Source organism: Agelaius phoeniceus, chromosome 4 (assembly GCF_051311805.1).
Source record: "Agelaius phoeniceus isolate bAgePho1 chromosome 4, bAgePho1.hap1, whole genome shotgun sequence".
NCBI lineage: Eukaryota > Metazoa > Chordata > Aves > Passeriformes > Icteridae > Agelaius > Agelaius phoeniceus.
In genome coordinates, this window is record NC_135268.1 from 4,824,923 (window position 1) to 4,845,152 (window position 20,230).

Sequence of the window (20,230 nt, forward strand, 5' to 3'; positions counted from 1 at the left end):
ATTATTTAATGCATTATTATATTATGGGTAATGCTCCCTAACCCCTCCAAAGAAATTTGAAATAGAAAGAATTCATGACATTAATAACCCAGTTCGGTCTCATGTTTTCCATGGGTTGAGCTCACAGTTCAAATGACAAGCAAATTAACCTATGCAAGACATAAAATTCCTTCAAACTTAACAATGCCCATCAAAATTCTTCCAGTTCAGACATTCATGACCTGTATTTTAATGGATTTTAAAGTCTGTTTAATGTTAGGCTTCTTTTCTTCTTTCCTCTGTCTTTTGTCCTTTTCTTTCCTCTCCTTTCTTCTCTCTGCTTTCTATTCCCTGAGCAAATGCTCCTTAATTTTTCCTGACCTCATCTGAGGTTGATTAGTGCATAGGAAACCTTAGCAAAAATTTAAATTTTTTAATTTCTGCTTTCCTTAAATTTGTTGAAGTATTCCTAAAGCCACAAGCAACTTATATTTACTTCCTTTGCCTCAAAAATTGAATAAACCAGATTAAATTGATTATTATTCTGACAAACCACTGACTTTTTAAAAACTCTTTCTGAGTGTATATATATATATATATATATATATATATATATATATATCAGAGATGTTTCAATTTTGGCAGTTTCATTTTGCTGAGGTTTTGTGCCAATATTTCCTTCGGTTTTAGTCCAGATGGGTTCACACCCCTAAATTTAACTTTGACTTTCAGAATTGAGAAAACTCAGACTCTCAACTGAAATTTAAGGAAAATGACCTGCACTTGAGAGACATATGAAACCACTTAAATGCAAACCTTGAGCTGCCTCATATTTGTTTGAAATGTAGGCCAAAGGTATGTATTAAAGCCACAAAGATTACCTGTCTTTTGTCAGATTGACCCAAGTTTCAACTAAAATCCAGATCTGTTTTCTTTGAAAGTATTGAAAATGATGCCTGTGGTAACATCAGAGCCTACACCCATTTTTCAGCACCAAGATGGAGCAATTCAAGTCCCTTGTTTGTTACATAGCCAAAGTAACAATATGGGGGTGAGGTTGTTTTCAGCTTCCTGTTGGAAATTAAGAAATGAAAACGCAGCCCAAATCACAAATTTTAACTCAAACAATAGTCTTAAGGCATGCTGAATGAAAAATCATGGGATAGTTTTTTTTGGTTCTTTTTCCTAGTTTGTTGTTTTAACTCTGAATGGTCAGTTGACTCCTTTGGAATGAAGAGTGAATTAAGAAAATATATATTGAATTTACAGCCTCATTATCAGAATGAATCTCATTATCAAGCACTTTCCTTGTGGTATCTCTTGCATTCCCAAGTTTGGCTATAAACACACTTTCACACACACTTTTCCCTCTGTACCTGAGAGAGCAGAAGGGCTGATCAGTAAATCTGGCACACCACACTGTGAGTTTGATTCTACGATAAGCATTTCCCTCCCAGAGGAGTCATTTGTTATCCTGAGTAAGTGTTGGACAAACCTTCAGGCCTGTTTTGAGATTTGGGTTAAGACCTTTTCTCCAGCAGTGAATTCACTGGCAGCATGTGTGCACCTTAAGAAAGATGGGTTTGTCTTGAGGTGCCCTGCCTCAAAATGTCTCCAGGCAGGGATTTGGTAACTTCCCCACGTTTATCTTGCAGAAACCCCCAGGAGAGAATTGCCCAGCACTTTGGAAGATTGCTCCATGAGATGTGTGAACTTGCCCACTTTCCTCAAGGCATGTGTTCTGACCCAGAAAACTATTAGACTTAAATGAATAAATTATAGTTAAAAACTGCTCTTTTCCTTTCAACAAATAATTCTCACATTTCTCTCTCTCACTACTGGTATGTGGGAGCACAGCAGATCAAGTCTGTGTTTCCTTAAATCCACTCCCAATTCCTAACATTATTTCCTTGGTCTCTGCTTCCATTCTTAGCCACCAGCTCAGAAAACTCAAGCTTCCCAGATGTGCACGTTGAGCAGACAGAAAAATAGGGAATTCATGTTCCTCTAGAAGAGCAGAGCTCCATGGACACCCATAAATCCTGGTGCACACCCATGCACAGAGGGGGAAAGTCGAAGCTTTGGGAGAAACAAGAAACATCTCAGTGCTGTGCTCCCTGATCCCATCACAGGCATGAGGAAGGAGAAAGTGGCTTTCCCTGTCTCTAATTACCTCATACCTCCCCCTCCCTCTGCACATGCTGCAGCCACAGATCCTCCGTGGATCCAGGAATATCTTGGAAATCTATATTCTGTCAATCAAGTGAAATCAAGGCTGGATGCCCAAAAAAGTAGGATTCTCTGGATAATACTCAGAGGGTCAGTGCATAAATCGAGTCTGAGACTGTGCAGGACTGACAGGCAAGGCACACTTACATTCCCCTCTGCAGCTGCAGCTGCTTTTGCATGGCAGTTTTTTCATGTGTCTGATTGTCCTGTTAACTGAATTTTCCTAAGGGGGAAAAGGGGCATGGAGGGTTGGAGGATGAGCAGTTAGTATTTTGTTTTAATTAAGTGCTGTTTAACAGCTGCTCTAAGAGTCACTGCCATGAGCATTGGAGGAGTTTGGTATATTTTTGCTCATGCTGGAGAACTGAAGGGACAAACAGATCACAACTTTTCCCAGGTATCCAGGGACATTTGTGTTGTTTGTAATAAAGTTCTGATGATGAATGGGATATGCCAGTCAATGTTAAAATAGTGAACTCCACATTGTTAAGTAAAAATAGCTGTAAAATCTAAATCGCCAAGGAGGAAGTAAGGTTTACGTTCTCCTTTTCCTTTACTTATCTGTTCATATATATTTATATGTTATTTATAAGAATTCAGGAAAATAAGTTATTCAGCTAAGAACTGTGATTTATAAATTGCTACCTTTGGAGTAAAAGGAGAAAAACCAAATGAATGCCTCCCTTTATCCCAGTAGAGACATATGAGGTGTTCCTGCCCATGGCAGGGGGCTTGGAACTGCATGATCTTCAAGGTCCCTTCTAACCCAAACCATTCTGATATTCTATGAAGGAGAAAGTGGCATTCCTCACTCATTCCTCCTTTAAGCTACAACCATGTAGCTGCATCATCATTCTGAGTGCTCTCTTCATAGCAGTCAAAACATGAGAAGTATGAGAGTATGGTACACTCTGCCTGGTAAAAATGGATCTTGCCCATTACCAGAGCAGCAATTTGTAGCTCCATTCTGGTGGAGCTTCAGGCTGTTCCAGTGAGTCTGAAGGAGCAGCTGCCCCACAAGAGCTATTCCTGCTAAAGCTGTGGAATGTTTCAGTGTGCTGCCTGGCCCCAAAGAACACATTGGGAAATACAGTGTCTAGCAAATGCTTTCAAGATCTGGGGCGAGATAAAGGCTCCACTAAAGCAATGGCACATTTCCCAGTGTGTCTGTGGGGCCAGGACTCCACACCTTCAGTTTTCCACAGAACACTCAGACCTGCTCATGTGAGATGTGAGCAGTGCTTAAACTGAAATAGGATCTGCCTGTGGCAGCTTTAACACACATAATGCCTTAGTTACTTGCTGCTTAATTCTGGCCATTTTATAAATGTTGTGGACAGACAATCTGCAGCCACTAAATTCTGTATTCCTCTTTGGTTTGGTACACACTGGGGCTCAGTTAAGTGCATTGAATTGGTTGTGCAGGGACAGAGAGATCCCATGTGGTACCTACATGTGCTGGGTCCTAATTAGAGATGTAATCAGCCTGGTAATTCCTTTCACTGTTAAAAAAGTTGACTTCGTGTCATCTAAAAGCCACAGCAGAGTTCTGAAAACTCTTATCTCACAAGAGACAGATCAGGTTTTAGGCCACTTTAAAGATGAGTTGGCTTCAAGCCTTGAATAATTACAATAATTCTCTGAAGCTCTTCACTGCCTTTTTTTTTTGTTTTCTTCGAAAGCTTGAGCACAGATTCAGTCCAAAAGTACATTCTCAGCTTTAGCTTCACATCAGCTACATTTACATGGACAAACTGTATCATTCTCAAAGTCCTTTGATTTTCAAGTGGCTTTCATGTACATCTACATCATTGTGTATAAAGTCCAGGAGATTTTTTTCTAGTGCTGACAGCAATTTTGTCTCTAGTTGACATGCACAGGAGTCCTTTACATATTCCTCCACAAGTCAGTTATGAGGATTTGTTTGTTTAAGTTGATATAAAGTAACCTTTAAATCTTTTTTTCTCCTATTTTTTTATCATTTTAAGGTTAGGTCCTGGAGCAGAGTTCAGTATAAGAGAGTCAGGATTTCTGCCAGCAACATGTCTATTTTATAAAGACTGGAAGATTTTTTCTTTTAATTTTTTTTACCAGTCTAGGAAGAACAAAGAGCAAGTTGTTATTATTTATTGAAGACCTTGTGCATTTGGACAGGGAAGAGAATGGTTTAGTAGCTGGTGACTTACATAAACTGAAAGCACAGTCTCTGCACTCAGGTTCTGAGTGATCATTTTCACCAAGTATAACATTTTTTTAACACACTTTTTCAAGTTTAGAAAGTAAGCTGTTTTGCTGCCACAGTGCCTAAAAGGACGAACAGAGCTACACAATAAACTAATATACTGTCTATCAAAAGTATTCCAGTACTAGAAGGTATAGTAGAGGAAATGTATTGTATTTGAATATCTGTATAGAGGCTTTGCCCCAGAGGTCTTGGTTGCCCTTGATGGGCTGCAGCTGTGATGTCCTTAATTGGGCTGCAGCTGTGACCAATGGAGATAACTGGGATAAAAGGGCACGGGTTGGCCAGCCAAGGAGAGCCTTGGAGGAGCTCTGACCTGAGAGGAAACAGCATGCAGAAGAAGGAGTCTGTGAAGATCTGCAGCCATAAGAACACACCAAGGAGGTATGGACTTTAGAAATCTGATAACAACAATATGGGACTCTAGAAATAATAGAATGAGAACAATTGGTGACCCCGATGTGATAGTTAGCAGAAGATGAGACAGCCAAGAGCTGTGGTGATAGTTGGTAGAAGATAAGACAGTCAAGAGCTGTGAGAGAACATAGCCTTTGGGTCAAGGAGCTGTGGAAGAGTATGGCCTTTGAACAAGGAGCTACGTGGGTTGTACATGGCCTGTGAGTCATGGGGAAATATGGGGGTTTTACTTGAACATCTGTACAACTGTTAACTCAAGTAAAAGAAAAGGGGGAAATATAGTAGAGGAAATGTATTGTACTTGAATATCTATATAGAGGCTTTGCCCCAGAGGTCCTGGTTGTCCTTGATGGGCTGCAGCTGTGACCAATGGAGATAACTGGGATAAAAGGGGGCATGGGTTAGCCAGTCAGGGAGAGCCTTGGAGGAGCCCTGAACTGAGAGAGAACTGCATGCAGAAGGAGGAGTCTGTGCTGTGAAGATTTGCAGCCATGAGAATACACCAAGGAGGTATGGACTTTAGAAATCTGATAGAACAACAGTATGGGACTCTAGAAATAATAGAACAACAAGAAGGGCCTTCAGGAAAAACACTGTTCTCAATATTATTTGGTAGGATTATCTAAATATGTCTATTTTTCCTGTAGTGAAATAGTCTCACAACCTCTCTGTCTTATATATGACAAAGAGGAAGAGGCTCAGAAGCAAAACAGCTTATGACAGCTCAGAGGTGAGTACTTAGCTGTTTAAATCTACTCACATGAGGCCAAGTTTACCATAATTATGGTCCTGAAGAACAAGTCCTTGTGGTTAAAAATCAGCTAAATTTTCCAGCCTTCCCTCTTCTGTTGGCTTTCTGTGCGTAGCAAGTCATCAAAAGCGAGACAAATCAGATTTGGGTTCAATTCCTTGTTCTGCTAACGAGCCCTACCCCTAGGATATGTCTCTTTGCACAACTCATTGATGTGTAAAGGTCATTCTCCAGTCCTCAAGAGACATCACATATGTCTTACAGCAGGGTGTCTCGTGTCCTGAGGCAGCGTGCCCACTTGTTCCCTGTGAAGTTTGACTTCTGACTGGTGGGATGTTAATTTCTTTCATTTTCATAACGCAGAATGCCAGTGAGCTGTGAAGCCATGCTCAGTTAACATTTTCTACCCACAGCAGTGTGTTCCAGGAGCTCCACAGGTGGCCTCCTCAGCTGTGGTCAGCAGCAAATAAAAATCCAAATGCTGCAAGCAGACATTTATTCTCACCCAGTGGTTTGAGTACCTGTAGGCTGAGTTGGGAGCCAGTTCCTCATGGCTCCAAGGCTTGTCCTAAGGTTTTTGGAGCTTTACTTGTGACAGTTTGGAAAAAATGTTCTTTGTAATTGTCAAATGTGTTGGTCATTCACCACCCCAATCCTGCAGCTCATCCACTGAGCAGAACTAGTACCCTGTAATATTATCTGCATTACTTTCTCCCCAAAGATCAGAGAATTCACTGAATGGAAAGAAGTTTGGGAAGGGCAATTTTATACAATAGCCCTGTAGTCAAATTCTTATTGATGCTGAAGACACTTTTCCTCTATGCAGTCCAAGAGGAACAAAATAATTTTACAGCTGTATAAGACAAGAAAGATGATTTTTAAGGACTTTTCTGAGTATTGCAAGAACTTCTGGAGGAGTTAAAAAAAGACCTAGAGAAATGTGTCTTAAGGGTCCTTCACATAAATATTTTCCCTTAAATTTCAGTCCCAAGATTAATTGTCTCCATTCTCCAGCCTTACTTCCCCTGCATCAGAGAACAGTCCAGAAGCAAGCTCAGCATTTTTTTTTTTTGCCTGCTTAGTGGAGCATTAATCTGTAATTTTTGTGATTTAATAACATGCTTAAAGAAGTTTTCTTGGCTAAAATCTGATACACAGTGCTGGAGACCTCCAATGCCCTTCCTTTCCCTGAACCAAAGGCTTTAATTGTTCATCCTCTAATACGTACAGAGAGGCCACTCAAACGGATGGGATCCAATGTAAACAAATGACATTTGCTGATGAGGTCAACTTTCAATTTAAGATTTATTTTACCCAGATGCCTGAAATGAGTGGCCAGACTACATTCAAGGTTCAGGGAAAACTCAGTAGGAATGTATCAGTGGATTTAAGGGGTAACATGTTGAAGGAATCTGTGATAAACTACGTTTTAAGGAAGCTACTCTGTCTTCAGCATCTTCAGGCCTTACGATGCCATCCTTTGTGCTGAGAATGTCAGATCTGAGACAATAGAGAGCTGGTCACCAAAAATAAAAAGAGGTTATGATAAACAGGATCCAAAGTGTACAGATATATTTGACTTCTGCAGGATGGCTACCAGGTCACTTCTCTGCTCCTAATGTCAGAGGGATGTAGGATGAGATTGCTGTGGGAATGGACTCAGGTTCCCACTCAATATACCCTTAAGTGAACTCTTTTAACATGAAGATCATATTCATTACAAGTGCCTTGAAATCCTCCTCCTTCCCACCCTTGCACAGCATTCAACTAAATAGCATTCAGATGTGCTGAAGACCTAAAACCAAATGGCAAACCAAGGGACCATCCAGTTGTGTGAGAGTTAAATGAATCTTAAACTATATTTATACAGTGACTGGGGTTTTGGTCTTCATTCTTGCATTCCTTTTCCTTGTATTTCTGGTAAACATAAAAAAAAATCTTTTCTTGTTCATAAATGATATCAGTAATCCTATTATAATCTAATTTACTTCATGCTACTTATGACATGTTTATTCTCTGTAATTCACTTGGCTTTATTACTCAGGAAAGTACTTTAGTGAAGTTCATTTTGTTTTATTTTCGGTTCTTGCTGTAGATCTTTCATTCCAAAACTTCACTGCAATGTTTATAGAAAATAAAAAAAAATCCCCCAACTTTACATTTAAATGTTAAATATATCATTATATGTGAAATACCAGAGATATTTATAGGCAATAGCCCTTAGAAAATCCATCTTTTCTTGTGGTCCTACATTAGGACCTGAGAGTATCCATTGCAGGTGTCTGAAATGCTCTTGGATCTTCACAAAAGGCACATTTAAGGCTGAACATCCTCAGGACACTGAGCTCACACAGAACTGTCCTTCCCCATCAGCATCCTGGCTGACCCCTCTGACCTCTCCCAAGGCAAATGGAACACTTGTTGTTGCCATCTCCACATCCCAGTGTGCTGGAGGAGGAACTGCCAGCACTTAGATATCCATCACATATCCAGCCACTGCCATGTCTGATATTCATCAAGCACAACAGCTTGACAAATGGATGGGTAAGGGAAACACATTCTAATTGCTAGAGAGGCACTCTAGAGAGTCAAAACATCCCCACAAGAAGGCAGAATGAGTCACAAGAATTACTGAGAACTCTTGAGAGGGTTTTTCTCTAATATTGATGCTTCATTCTTCCTAAAGAATTACTGTCTCTATAAGGACATATTTACAAGGTGTCTGGTTCTACAGATCTACTTGCACAAAACTTTCATTTCTGCCACTTTACTCAAAAGACAGATCGTAAAATTTACTAAGAATAACACAGAAGCTGCTGCACTCTATCCTACTTTAACTAACTGGCTTCTAGTATGATATTAATTATTTCAACTGAGCTCAGCTATACAGTGTAGAGTATCAGGGACCTTATTCACATCAGAAGTCACTGAACCTGTTAATTGAGAGTTGGTGGGTTTTTGGTTGGTTTTGTTGGGTTTTTTTTTTTGGGGGGGGGGGTTGTTGTTGTTGTTTTGTTGGGTTTTGGTTTGGTTTTGGGTTGTTTTGGTTTTTTTTTGCCATGTGCTGTTGAACTCTAATAGCCAGGGTCTTGATATCTTGGAATAGGTATTTCAGAGCCTACGCCCTAAATTATCACCCCTGACATTCCTAATTCTGCATGTCCAGCTTCTGAGAGTAAATTGAGAATAATGGGTCCTGTGAGAATAAATACACTGAAAAAAATGACTAGTGCCATGATATAATATCTGAGGAAAGAAATAGTTCTCTCAACTGTGTTTAAATAGCATTAGAGATGGGAGGGACACTGGAGTCCACTCAGTGATATACTGAACAACTTGCCATTCTGTCAGAGTTCCTGTGATTCACTGAGGTCTGAGGGAAAACAAAAATATCCCAGCAGCCAACAGGTTTGACTACCAAAGCATACAAGGGGGCTGAAATGAAGTTAAATGGAGAATCTCCTTTCTGGCATTTCCCATATTCCGAGTCCTTGAGTTAGGCTGCTATTGTTCTTCCGAATTTGTTTAAAAGAGGAGTGTATCCACACATCCTGTGTATAAAATATTACTGCCCACAGAGGGCTGCTTTAGCCAGGCTTTCTCATGAGAACTACTCCTGTTATGGCCCTGGGGAGATCTGGATGAGGAATCCCAAGGCTCTTAAATTCATTTCAGGTTCACAACTGATTTCCACAGTGGATCAGAATTTCACCTTTAGTGCTACTCAGGGTCAAAACACAACTGAAGGAAATGGGAGCACACGGTAGTAAAACATCAGCAGTAAACCTGTCCCACAAATTTCTCGTGGTTTTACAAGGATGTAGTTAATACATTAAGTTGTTGTTACCTAATTAGGTGACTTTTATTGTGCCATCAAATGGAAAACTGATACCAAATGGCATGTGCATATAAATGAGTGAGAGAATGGAGGCGGCATTATCAGAGCGGAAAATAGTCATCATCTCAAGCGTGGGAGCAGAGACTTTCTGAAGGACAATATATTTATATGGAGGAAATAATTCGTGAATGCTAATTATTAGGAAGTTACTGGGGTTTTTGTCTTTATAGAAACAAATAAAACTGATCAGAAACTCATACTTGCAACATTAAATAACACCCGCATCAGTACTATGCTTTACGCCTCCTTTTCCTCCAAAAGTCACACCAAAAGCCTCATGACACCCTTTGAGGGTTCTGCATCCCTTACTCATTTTCATAGAGCATAAATCAGAATAACTGAGTCAGGGTACAAGGTTTTCTCACATTGTCCCTGTTCTCTTTCCCATTGGGGTCACCAAGACTGAAGCAGAAAAAGAATTGGACACAGCAGTAAAGAAAAATATTTAAAAATTTGGTGAAGGTGACAGAATTGAGAGGTAAACACTGAGCAGATCTTTAATGCTATTTTTAGCACTCTCTGTGTCATGACTAGAAGCTCTTACCTCCATTGAAAAATGCACCTTTATAAAACCAAGCATGCACAAATACAGAATCATTGAATTGCTAAGGTTGTAAAAGACCTCTATGATCATTGATTGCAATCATTCACTCATCACCAGTGTGCTCACCACTGACCCTGTCTCAAAGTGCCACATCCACAGGACCTTTGAACATTTCCAGGGATGGCAATTTCAGCATTTCCCTGGGCAGCCTACTCCTGACTTAGTCTGTGACATTAAACCCTCTGATAAAAGCAGCAGCAAACACAGATGCAAGGAGAACCTCAGGAAGGTCGGGGTACCAACAAAAATAAACCAAACTGAGCAGCCCTGGATCCCCATTCACTGCCTCCCTCTCTGCTCAGGGGAGCCTGGTCTCAGCAAACCAGAGTCACATTCCCAGGCATGGTGACAGCAACTCCAACCTCAGGGACACTCAGGCTGATGTGGCACCTGAAACATGTGCTGGTTCAACTTTTAGGTGTTTAAATCCTAACCAGCAGCTCAGCTGAGCCCTGTCCTCCTCCCACAGTAGCTGTGCCTCTGTCCAAGCTGTCCATTTCAGCTCGTGGAACCTGAGACTGGCTGTGAGCTGCCATCCATCCCTGCATGGCCAGAGAGCCTCTTTACACCAGTGATCTGTCATGGGACAGGGCTCAGCTTTGTGCCTCAGCAGTCTAACTCCACTCATAGGTGGCTACAACAAATCATGGAAGGGGATTTTAATGTCATAACAGCTCTGGAAGTAGCAGGTCTTTTCTGCTGGAGGCACCAGTATTTGGGGAGGCTCTCTTTAAGTTGAACAATTTATTTTTTTTTCAATATTGCTTGATTAACATTGCTATTCACAAATGACCTAGAAATGCTGTGGGGTGTTGATCTAGTGATTTATTTAAAGAGACCACTTTTATGAGACCTTTGTTATTTTCTTTTGAAGCTGTGCATTTTCCACAGCAGGAAAAATCTCAGTAGTTACCTATTGTCGAGTTTCTACTGTAACAGCAGAAAAGAGGAAAAAAAATTCCAATTGCTTTTTCAGCAAAAAATCAGTGGAAAACATCAAAGGAAGATTTCCATATGGAGGTTACTTGTAAGTTGAATCACAAGTCGTCATTGTGCATTGTGGGTTATAAGAATCAGATATAAACTACTTATTCTACAGTGATCTCTCTAGGAGACATTTACAAGGAGGAATAAATCCAAACTCTCAAATGAAAAAAATGTACTTACAGCAATTTATCAATCTTTAATAGCTGTCCTGCTATTTAATATCATGTTTGAGGAGACTCACCATGGCTTTGTGGATAAACATTTGTTAAACACAGTTTGCTTCTTCTTTCAAACAATCAGGTTTCAAATGCAGCCAGAGTGTTTAATTTCCCAAGAAGCATTTCCATTTGTTTGTACAATGATTCACTCCTCTATCCTATTTCTGTATATTTTTAAAATAAAACACTTCTTTCTTTTTTGTTTTTCTAGTTATGGGAATGACATTATGTGGAAGGGAACAGTGTTAGGAATTTCTCTCTGGCTATGGTATTGTACATGCTTCACCCTTTCATTTCTTAATTCCTAATGACACAAAGCGTTATGTCATACATGTAAGTAATATGATCAGAATAGCCAAGTGAAAGTTTGTGTGACAAATTTTTTCATTAATTACTGCTATTTAAGGACTCTTGTTTTAAATAGGACGTTACACTGGTACAAAGAAAATAAATACCAGTAGCATTTATAACCATATTGTTCAGAGAAGTATAAAAGAACTCAGGTGGGGAAAGTGAGTAGTTGTTAGTAGTGAAATTAAAATATTTTTTACAGAAGCTTGATTGGATGAGCCTGTTGTTGGCCTTGACATACAGAAATATGTTATCAATTTTATTATAAAACTTTTTAAACACAATCTGTAACTAGAAGACAGAAAAAACCCTTTACTCCTCAGCTAAAGTCTAAATTCTATGTTGAACATACATATTAGTAGGAAGAGGTGAACTGTTGCATACATGGAGAAAGCTGTTGCTGAAAAGAGGACTCAGCTCTCCCTGAAAAAGGGACTAAGTCTTGTGGTGCATGTTTATTCCTGAATTTCCTTGAGCCCAGCTGAAGCTCCTTCTCAGAGCAAAATGATCTGTAATTCCTGCTGGACGTGAGATGTCTGTTGGGGGCTACCTAAAGGGCAAGTGCATTAGCTTGTAAATGTCACCCCAGTGCAGACTTGGAGAAAGAGAATTAAGCTCTGAGAACAAAGCTCTCCTAATGCCACATGACACAAAGCTCAGCAAAGAATATCTTGCCAGGTAGGGGGTGGAGGAGGGAAAAATCCCCCAGCCTGTCTGTCTCAGCAGGAGCACACGAGTAATGTGGCATGAGGCTCACAGGGAAAAGTACTGAGAGTCTGAAAAATGTGTGCTACACCAACCATGTACTGCCTAACACACCCTGTGCTAATTCCTCAGCTCCTTCAGCACAGCATCTTGCACAAGGGATACCCTGAGGAACATTTTTGAGTTTGCAGCAGTATCTGCCACGCAGAGGTGCGAGACTGGGTGAAGATGATTTCATCCGTCAGCAAGTTCTGCTGTCTCTCAGTAAATTCAAGAGGTAATTCTGCATTCATCTAGTGTCAATCTGGCCCAAATGAAGGATTATAGGAGTGGAATTTTGTGTGTGAGAGAAGTGGGAAGGAGCTTTGATTAGCAAAGACATCCCTCAGAATTGTGTATATGAAAAAAAATGCATTAACTTCTCCTTCATATCACTTTTAAAAATTCTTTTTTTTGTGTATGTGTTCCAAGTAATGTTAATGTAGACTTTGCATCAGTGGTTGCTTTACAGAGTCTTTTCCTTCTGTCATCTTAGAACTGCAAAAAGCTGTAGTGATATAGCCAAAGACTATATATATATACACCCTGTATTATGTGCTCCAACTGCTCAGACATTCTACACTTTGAGGCTTAGTTATATTCCAATAATCAGTTTTAAAATTGTATAAGAGAAGTCACCCGGCACTTGCACTGGTGTGACTGAACCTGTTGAATTTCAACTACTCTAAGTATTAACATAAAGAAACTTAAAAAGTTTTGACTTTTGGATTGGTACAAACAGTAAAGCATTTCTTACATTTTTTCTACATATGTCAGCATTTTTATATCATTACTGCAACATACATCTTTGTGTTTTGATGATAAAATGCCATAGGTGTGGTTTAAAAAAACCCTAATTATCTATCAGCACTTTAATTTGTGTGCCTGTGTAAGACTTCGAAAGCAAAAAACTCCCAGGCATGAATGTTGTCTTTCCTTGCTCTTTATTCCTGGCTGCACTCCACAAACATAACCTGGAGCTTTAGAGTCTTTGCTGCAAACAAAGAATGGCCCTCAAATTGGCTGGTGTAAATGTGGAGAGAAAATTTGGGAATGTGAGGGAGAAGCCATGCAGTTTATCATGAACTTCAGTATCTAGGAGCTGGAAGAGCCACAACCCTTCAGACATTTTCACACTTATGGAGAGAAACCGCTGGAAAATGTGATAATGAACAGATAATCAGCTGCAGCTTCTTGAAACCTCCCCGTTTCTGGAATATTCCCCCATTTCTCCTCCTTGTAGCACAAGTCTAACTTCACAGCCCATAAAAATATTTCTGTTTGTTTGAGCAGCCTCCATTAGCCTGCACAGCAGGGGGGTGGTAGAAAACCAGGGCTATTATAAAGGTGTTTTTGGGTCTCTAAGGGGCAGTTCACAGCTTCCCAAGCTTCCTCTATTCCTGCTGTCACACTGCAGGGACTGGTGGCCAGGAGCAGCTCCACTGTGGGGTCTGCCTCCTGCTAGACGCTCTGTTTAACTTTGATTCATCCCCCATGTGCAGCCTGAGGCAGCACAGAGCCCCAGGGCACACAGCAGGCAATGATCAGTCTCTTCCAAAAGCACCACTGCAAAGCCAGCCAGCAGGATGCCAAGGGGCAGGCCATGGCCACAGGTTGGCTGCCTCTCTTTTTGCACCAAAGAGGAGGCTCACATATAGGAGGCCTTTTCCAGTTTTAGTTTCCAATAGGTGTATTAGAAAACTGAATACTTCTTCCCTAAAAAGAAAGCTTTGTTTTTCAATCATCAATTTAATTCCATTTGAGGATTGAGAGACCTCCAAATTTTCCTTCTGAAAATGTGAGGATAAAGGCATTTCAATCCTATCTTACTTTCCAACCCTCTACTTCTTCTGCTAGTCGGGGAGTATCTATTGTAATTGATTACAGAGAGCTATTGTTTGATGAATGATACAGATAGCATCACCCTTTCATGTTCAAACACTGCTCTAGTTTAATGGCTCTCCGTGCTGCTGCTGCTATTTTACAGGCAGTGCCTTAGGAATAGAATATAAAACTTAACATGGTTCTCCAGCAGATATACACTGGCAACTTGTCTATCATACTTTACTTACATGGAATTGTGGCCACTAAGGGATGTGACAGTCTGCCACCACAGAATCTGCCTGAAAACTTTGCATGTGTTCACTCACACCATCTTTTCTCACTGAAGCCTGGGTTTGGTGCATCTGTAAAAGAATATAGTACAGAATAAATAAAGGAAAATGTTGTACAGGTTTAGCATTTTCTAATTGTCTTTGGGCAGCTTGCAGAGGTTGACTTGCCCATGTACAGGAGCCACAGATAAATGATTTAACTAAGAAAATTTAACATAATTTGAATGGAAAGTAAACCAGGGAGAAAAGTGTTAATTTTTAAACTGGTTGGGGTGAACGATTGCCCATTTTTGTGTGTTCATGTGTGCATGTACACACACCAATTTAATTTGCTGTGCTTGGATGTGGGGACAATTCTGGTTATCTGGTATCCAGGTAGAGACTGCTGTTGTGCCCCTGTTATTAAAAGTCAGGGTTGCAGCTGTCTTGAGCAGACATAATTCCTGACAAAGCCCTTCCCTTCTGTGGAGTTCCCTGTGGTGGAAGGACTTTTCAAAATGAGTCAGGAACTGTGGAATAAGGTTTGTTTAATGTGAGTCATTTTGGCCTCGATACCTTCTGGTTATGTTTTGCCAAATTAGTTTGAAAAAACCTAGAAATAGGCAAGAATGTTTTAGAGTAACTTTTCTGAACTTCCTCACCACCAATGACAAGTAAGAGGGAATTCAGGAAGTGAGTTAGATGAACTTTTTTAGTGGAGTTTGTTGAATGTACTAAAACACCAGTCAAGGCAAGGAGAAGCTCACGGATCTTCACAATGTTGTACTGCAAAACCAGGGAAATAGATACACCCCACTTAATTGCCATGAACTGCACCACTCTGATTAATCCTAGATGTATTTTTCATGTTGAAGCAATAGAAGCTATCTTATTTAAAATGTAAGTAGAGATTTTAAGATCTCTATTGAAAGTAATTAAGGAAAATAATTTTCTTCAAACATAAAAAAAAAGGAATCTTGCCCAGTTGCTTTGTCATAAAATATGTTTCTAGGTGGTAGTTTGTGGCCTTTTTTCCCATTTGTTTCATAGATTTTATTCAAAAGCAAAGTGATCCATTGATTGGGAGAGGGCCTTTATAACACCTTTGTTCTCTCTTGCTGTCACAGTGTCTGCCTGAGTTGAGCTCCCACATCCTTATTTGTGCTGTCAGTGGCACAGATTTGTTCCAACTCATCCCACCCCTTCATCACTCTCTGCTGTTGTGTTTAAAAAACCCTCTTATTTGTTATTGCAATCTACACGTTCTCAGAACCCATAGTAAAGAGAAGCATTTGGTAATGCTGTGCTTATTCAGAAAATAGATATGATCTATAAAAACATGACTCTGGCTGTAAGGGGAAAACAACCCAACAGTGAACAAAAGCAAACTGTTCCTAAAGGAATGCATGACTGGAGGACCATTTGATGAACTTGAGCTTACTTAGCAAATAGAGTATTAGAGCCTGTTTTGAACTCAACATCCAATAAAAGAAGGGTTATTAGATATTGACAGCAAAACATTCCTGTTTGTTCATGTTTCTTGCTTTTCACCTCATTTTTTAAGGTGTCCTTAGATATGGAAGGCTGCCTGAAGACAGGAAAAGCTTCGAAACAATAAGGACTGAATGCATGAAGTAACCAGCTGAGGTCATCTAAATAACTACAAAGTGACAGCCAAGAAATAATTATTCAATCTTGTTGGTTTTACACAAAACCTTACTCAACAGCAAGGACTGCAAATTTCTGAGAATGGAAGTATTTTCCATTAATTAGGAGTTCTCCAAAAGTGTATCATGAAATGCAAAACACATGTCATTAATCTTCACTTGGGGCTAAAGAACAACTCTGATAATATCTGTGCTCATTAAATTTTTCATTCCAAATACTGTTTATCATACAAATCTCTTGCATTATGAGTTTTCTATCTGCTCAGATGAGCAGACAGAAAACTTCCTTCTCCAAAGAAAAGCTCTCCTTGGAATGAAAAATTACTCTTTTTTTCATGGAGCAGAGAGATGAAATGGAGAAACAAGGTTCCACATGCTTGAAGGAAGTTTCTGTAGTGTCAGGATGCCAGAGGAAAGTGTACTTCTTCAAATATGAAAAAGTGCAACTGTCTACAGAGAACAAAATGAGAAAACCAGCTACTTTATCTTGTAGCTCACTAATAGCTTCTATACTCAACTAACCCTTTATATTGTGTACTGCACTAGAGCTCTAAACAAAGGAACACTGCTCATATGATTAATGAAATGCAAGATTTCTTTGCAATAAACCTTTTCCATGCTGCCCTCTGCTTTCTCTTGGAAGTCAGAGGCACTGAACAGATGGTGAGTGAGTCCATGATAAGGCCTTCATGACTCCTGTGTAAGTACTTAATCTCTTAAAGCAAACACGTTCCAGTGTAAATCCACAAGGGAATGCATAAATACACGTAAATACACAAATATGTGTATGAACAAACAGATATAAATACATGTATCAAATCTAATATCCATTATCAATAAGTTTCTGTAGAACGTAAAGGAGAAAAAGTCTTTAGAGTTTCATAGATATCCTTGTAAAATGTGCAAATAGTAATAATGGTGAATATTTTTTTTCTGTGGTTTTTTTTTGAATCATTCTTCAGAATCTTACCATAGACATTCAGCAACTTATTACATTCTATATGAAGGTCATCAAAAGAAGATAAAAGAAGTCATTTGTTGCTTGGTTAATTGTTAAAGTATTTTTTTACATTTCTTTTTACATTTTTAAAAATTTTTAAGGAATTATGTAGGACTTTCTTACAATTATATCTGCTTTTTAATTCACTGCTGTGATCTAATGACATTTTTGATAGAATAGATAGAATTGGTATTACAATGAATATTTAAATTTAATCTGTAGCGCTATTAAAGTCATAAATTTTAAGCAACACAGGAGGTTGGAACTGTCATGGCTATAGCTGAGCAAATAATTGGATATATTAGTCACAAATTATTGTTTCAATAGATCTTTGAGTGAGTCATTTATGACAGCCCTACTTTGTTTTTCTAAGAGCAATTAATAAAGCAGCTTCTATCCCCTTAAACAGGATTGAGGAGAGAAATTAAGAGTCAAATGCTATGAAAAAGCAACATTTACAATTTTTGAGCATGAAAAAGTAAAAGGCTCCCTCTTTTACTGACTGGCCTGTCTATGTTCACAATTGATACATTAAACCTGTTCACAGCCATTGTAGAAGTAGCCATTATTTATAGAGTTTTGATCCTACAAAGTCATTATTTTATACTTTATTGAAGATGCTTTAGTTCAAAATTGTCTTATAAAACTCTTTTAGGGACTCATAAAATAGCAGTAAAAACATTCCTCTCAGTACAATCTGCTAAACTGCAAAAAGCTTTAAAGTGAAAATAATTTGTAAGGTTTGGGTTGGGTGTCTTAGTGAAAAAAAAAACAAACAAAAAAACCAGGAAAACTTTTATGCATAGGGCTATGCTAGAACATTCTATTTTTCCAGGATGTAAGGCACCCAAAAGCTAATGTACATATGTACTTTTCCTAACAATTTCAAAGAGATCATTCAATACCTAAAATGTCATTTAATATTGTCAAAGACATTCCTAATCTCTTTTTCCTCTAGCTTATTCCTTATTAGCATTTTACAAAATAAATTATACTCTATCTTTGCTCAGATTTGGGCTGGTTGTTTGACAGTGTAATTCCACTATTCTCCTTTTTTTCTATTCTTAAGGAAAAAATAAAAGACATTTGCTGCCAAAGGATTTTCCTAAATCCTCCCTTTTCCACATAAATCCTTTTCTTACTTGTCTGAGAATTACTATCAGTACAGGTTTACCTCTAAACAGGGACACTGATGATGACAGTAATAGAAAGAAGAATGAGCAAAAGCCTAACGAGAGGAAGAATCACTACTGAGGGAGTATTCCACAGTTTGAAAATATTGTTCAGATGTTGAACTAATTTCATCTCTGGAATAAATTTCTCTTTTTCACTGTTATTACATCAGGGAGTTTTATCCCTGACGAGATAATTTTATGTCTTGGTTAATAAAGCTTGATGGCTCTCCTTTCAGGTATCTCTAGTAGCTTCTCCTTCCCACAGCCATCAATCATCTCCAACTTTATCTCCCCTTTTATTTACATTGGCAGGAACACTTGTTTTCTAATTTTGCAGTGTCATTTTAAATGTTGTGTCGTGGTTGGAAAGGAGCAAGCAGGAACGAAACCTTCAATTGCTTCAATTTCTTCAAATTCCTATAAAGAACTTGCATTTTTTTTCTTGGCTCTCCCATACTGGTTGTTTCTTGAAAAGGAGGCAACAAGGGGGCAGAGAAGGGGGTGTTTTAGAGTTTTGTGTGATTTAAGACCTTCATAGTGCTGGAGCAAGCACAGCCTCCAAAGGACAGGGATGATGAAGGGGTTGGAACATCTTTCCTGTGAGAGGCTGAGAGAGCTGGGACTGATCAGCTGGAGGAGAGAAGGCTCAAGGGATCTGATCAATATCTAATGGAGCAAAGAATCTTCTCTCTGGTGCCCAGTGACAGGCCAAGGGGCAATGGGCACAAACTAAAACACAGAAGGTTCCTTCTGAACATGAGAAAAATCTGCCCTGCAGTGAGGGTGACTGAACAGTGGCACAGATTTTCCAGTGAGTTGGTAGGGTCTCCATCCTTGGAGATATTCAAAACAAGTGGACAAGGTCCTCAGCAATCTGCTCTGGCTGGCTCTGCTTGAGCAAGAGACCAGACTACACACCCTCAGCTACTCTATGATTCTGACATTGTGTGGGAGAAATCACTACTCAGGCCACAAATGTGTTTTAGAAATGCCCCCATGAAGCTATTGGCTTTATTAGTTCTTCTCAGTGCTGATGGGATGGGAGCAGGTGTGGAAGTCACTTTTCCTGCCTGACCATGGTTTCTTGGTGGCTTCCTCACAGAGATAAGGAACTGAATCTCCACCCTGGAAGTCCTTATGCCTGGGATAAACTATCAGAGGAGATATTCCATTGATGCCAGCAATGCCACTGATGTGGTTAGAGCCTGAGCACACACAAAACATGACCAGAAGATAAGATCTCTAAACTGCTTTTTCTTTGAGTCCTGCTGGTGGTTTTGGTGGTGGAAGCTCTGGACCACTGGAATGCAGAAATTACCATCTCATTTTACTGCTTGGCAGCCATCAGATGACTGCAGCACCACCCCTCCAGGGAATCCAGCATCACTGCAAGCTCCTGTAACTTCAGCTCCTTGGAAGCCTTGAGTTTCAGGCCAGCTATAAATCTCCAGTCAAACAATCACCATCAGGTGTGGAAGAAACAGGAGAAGGTTTCAAAGGCTCTCTGGTGCCAGGGCATCCGGCACACTGAAAGGAAAGGAGAATGTAGAAAAGCTCTGGACTTCCTGCCATTATTTAAAGTAGGCATTCAACTGTCAAGCAGGAGAGAAGTGAGGTATTGTAACAGCCAGCACTCTCACCTCCCAGGGGAAAAAGTACTTCAGTGCTTCATTACATCTCCAGATAGACCATTAGCTGAGCCCCCACTAAAATACCTGCCATGCTTAATTTAGCTCTTCAAGAAATCAAAACTAAAAATGATGCAAAAGATTCTTTTTTTTAAAAAGAGGAGGAAAAAAAAGGAGAAAAAAAATGAAGCCCATTAATCTATAAAATTGATATTGATATTGATATTTTTCTTTCTCATTATTAAAT

General features: G+C 39.4%; 1 long non-coding RNA gene across 1 annotated transcript in view; it reads right to left on the minus strand.

The window, feature by feature from the left end:
- The window catches only part of LOC143693800 (uncharacterized), a 193,830-nt gene that overhangs the window by 59,125 nt on the left and 114,475 nt on the right, over window positions 1-20,230 (minus strand). The window contains exon 8 of the long non-coding RNA XR_013181755.1: window positions 14,493-14,606. This is a non-coding gene — a long non-coding RNA (uncharacterized LOC143693800). The remainder of the gene's footprint in view (window positions 1-14,492; window positions 14,607-20,230) is intronic.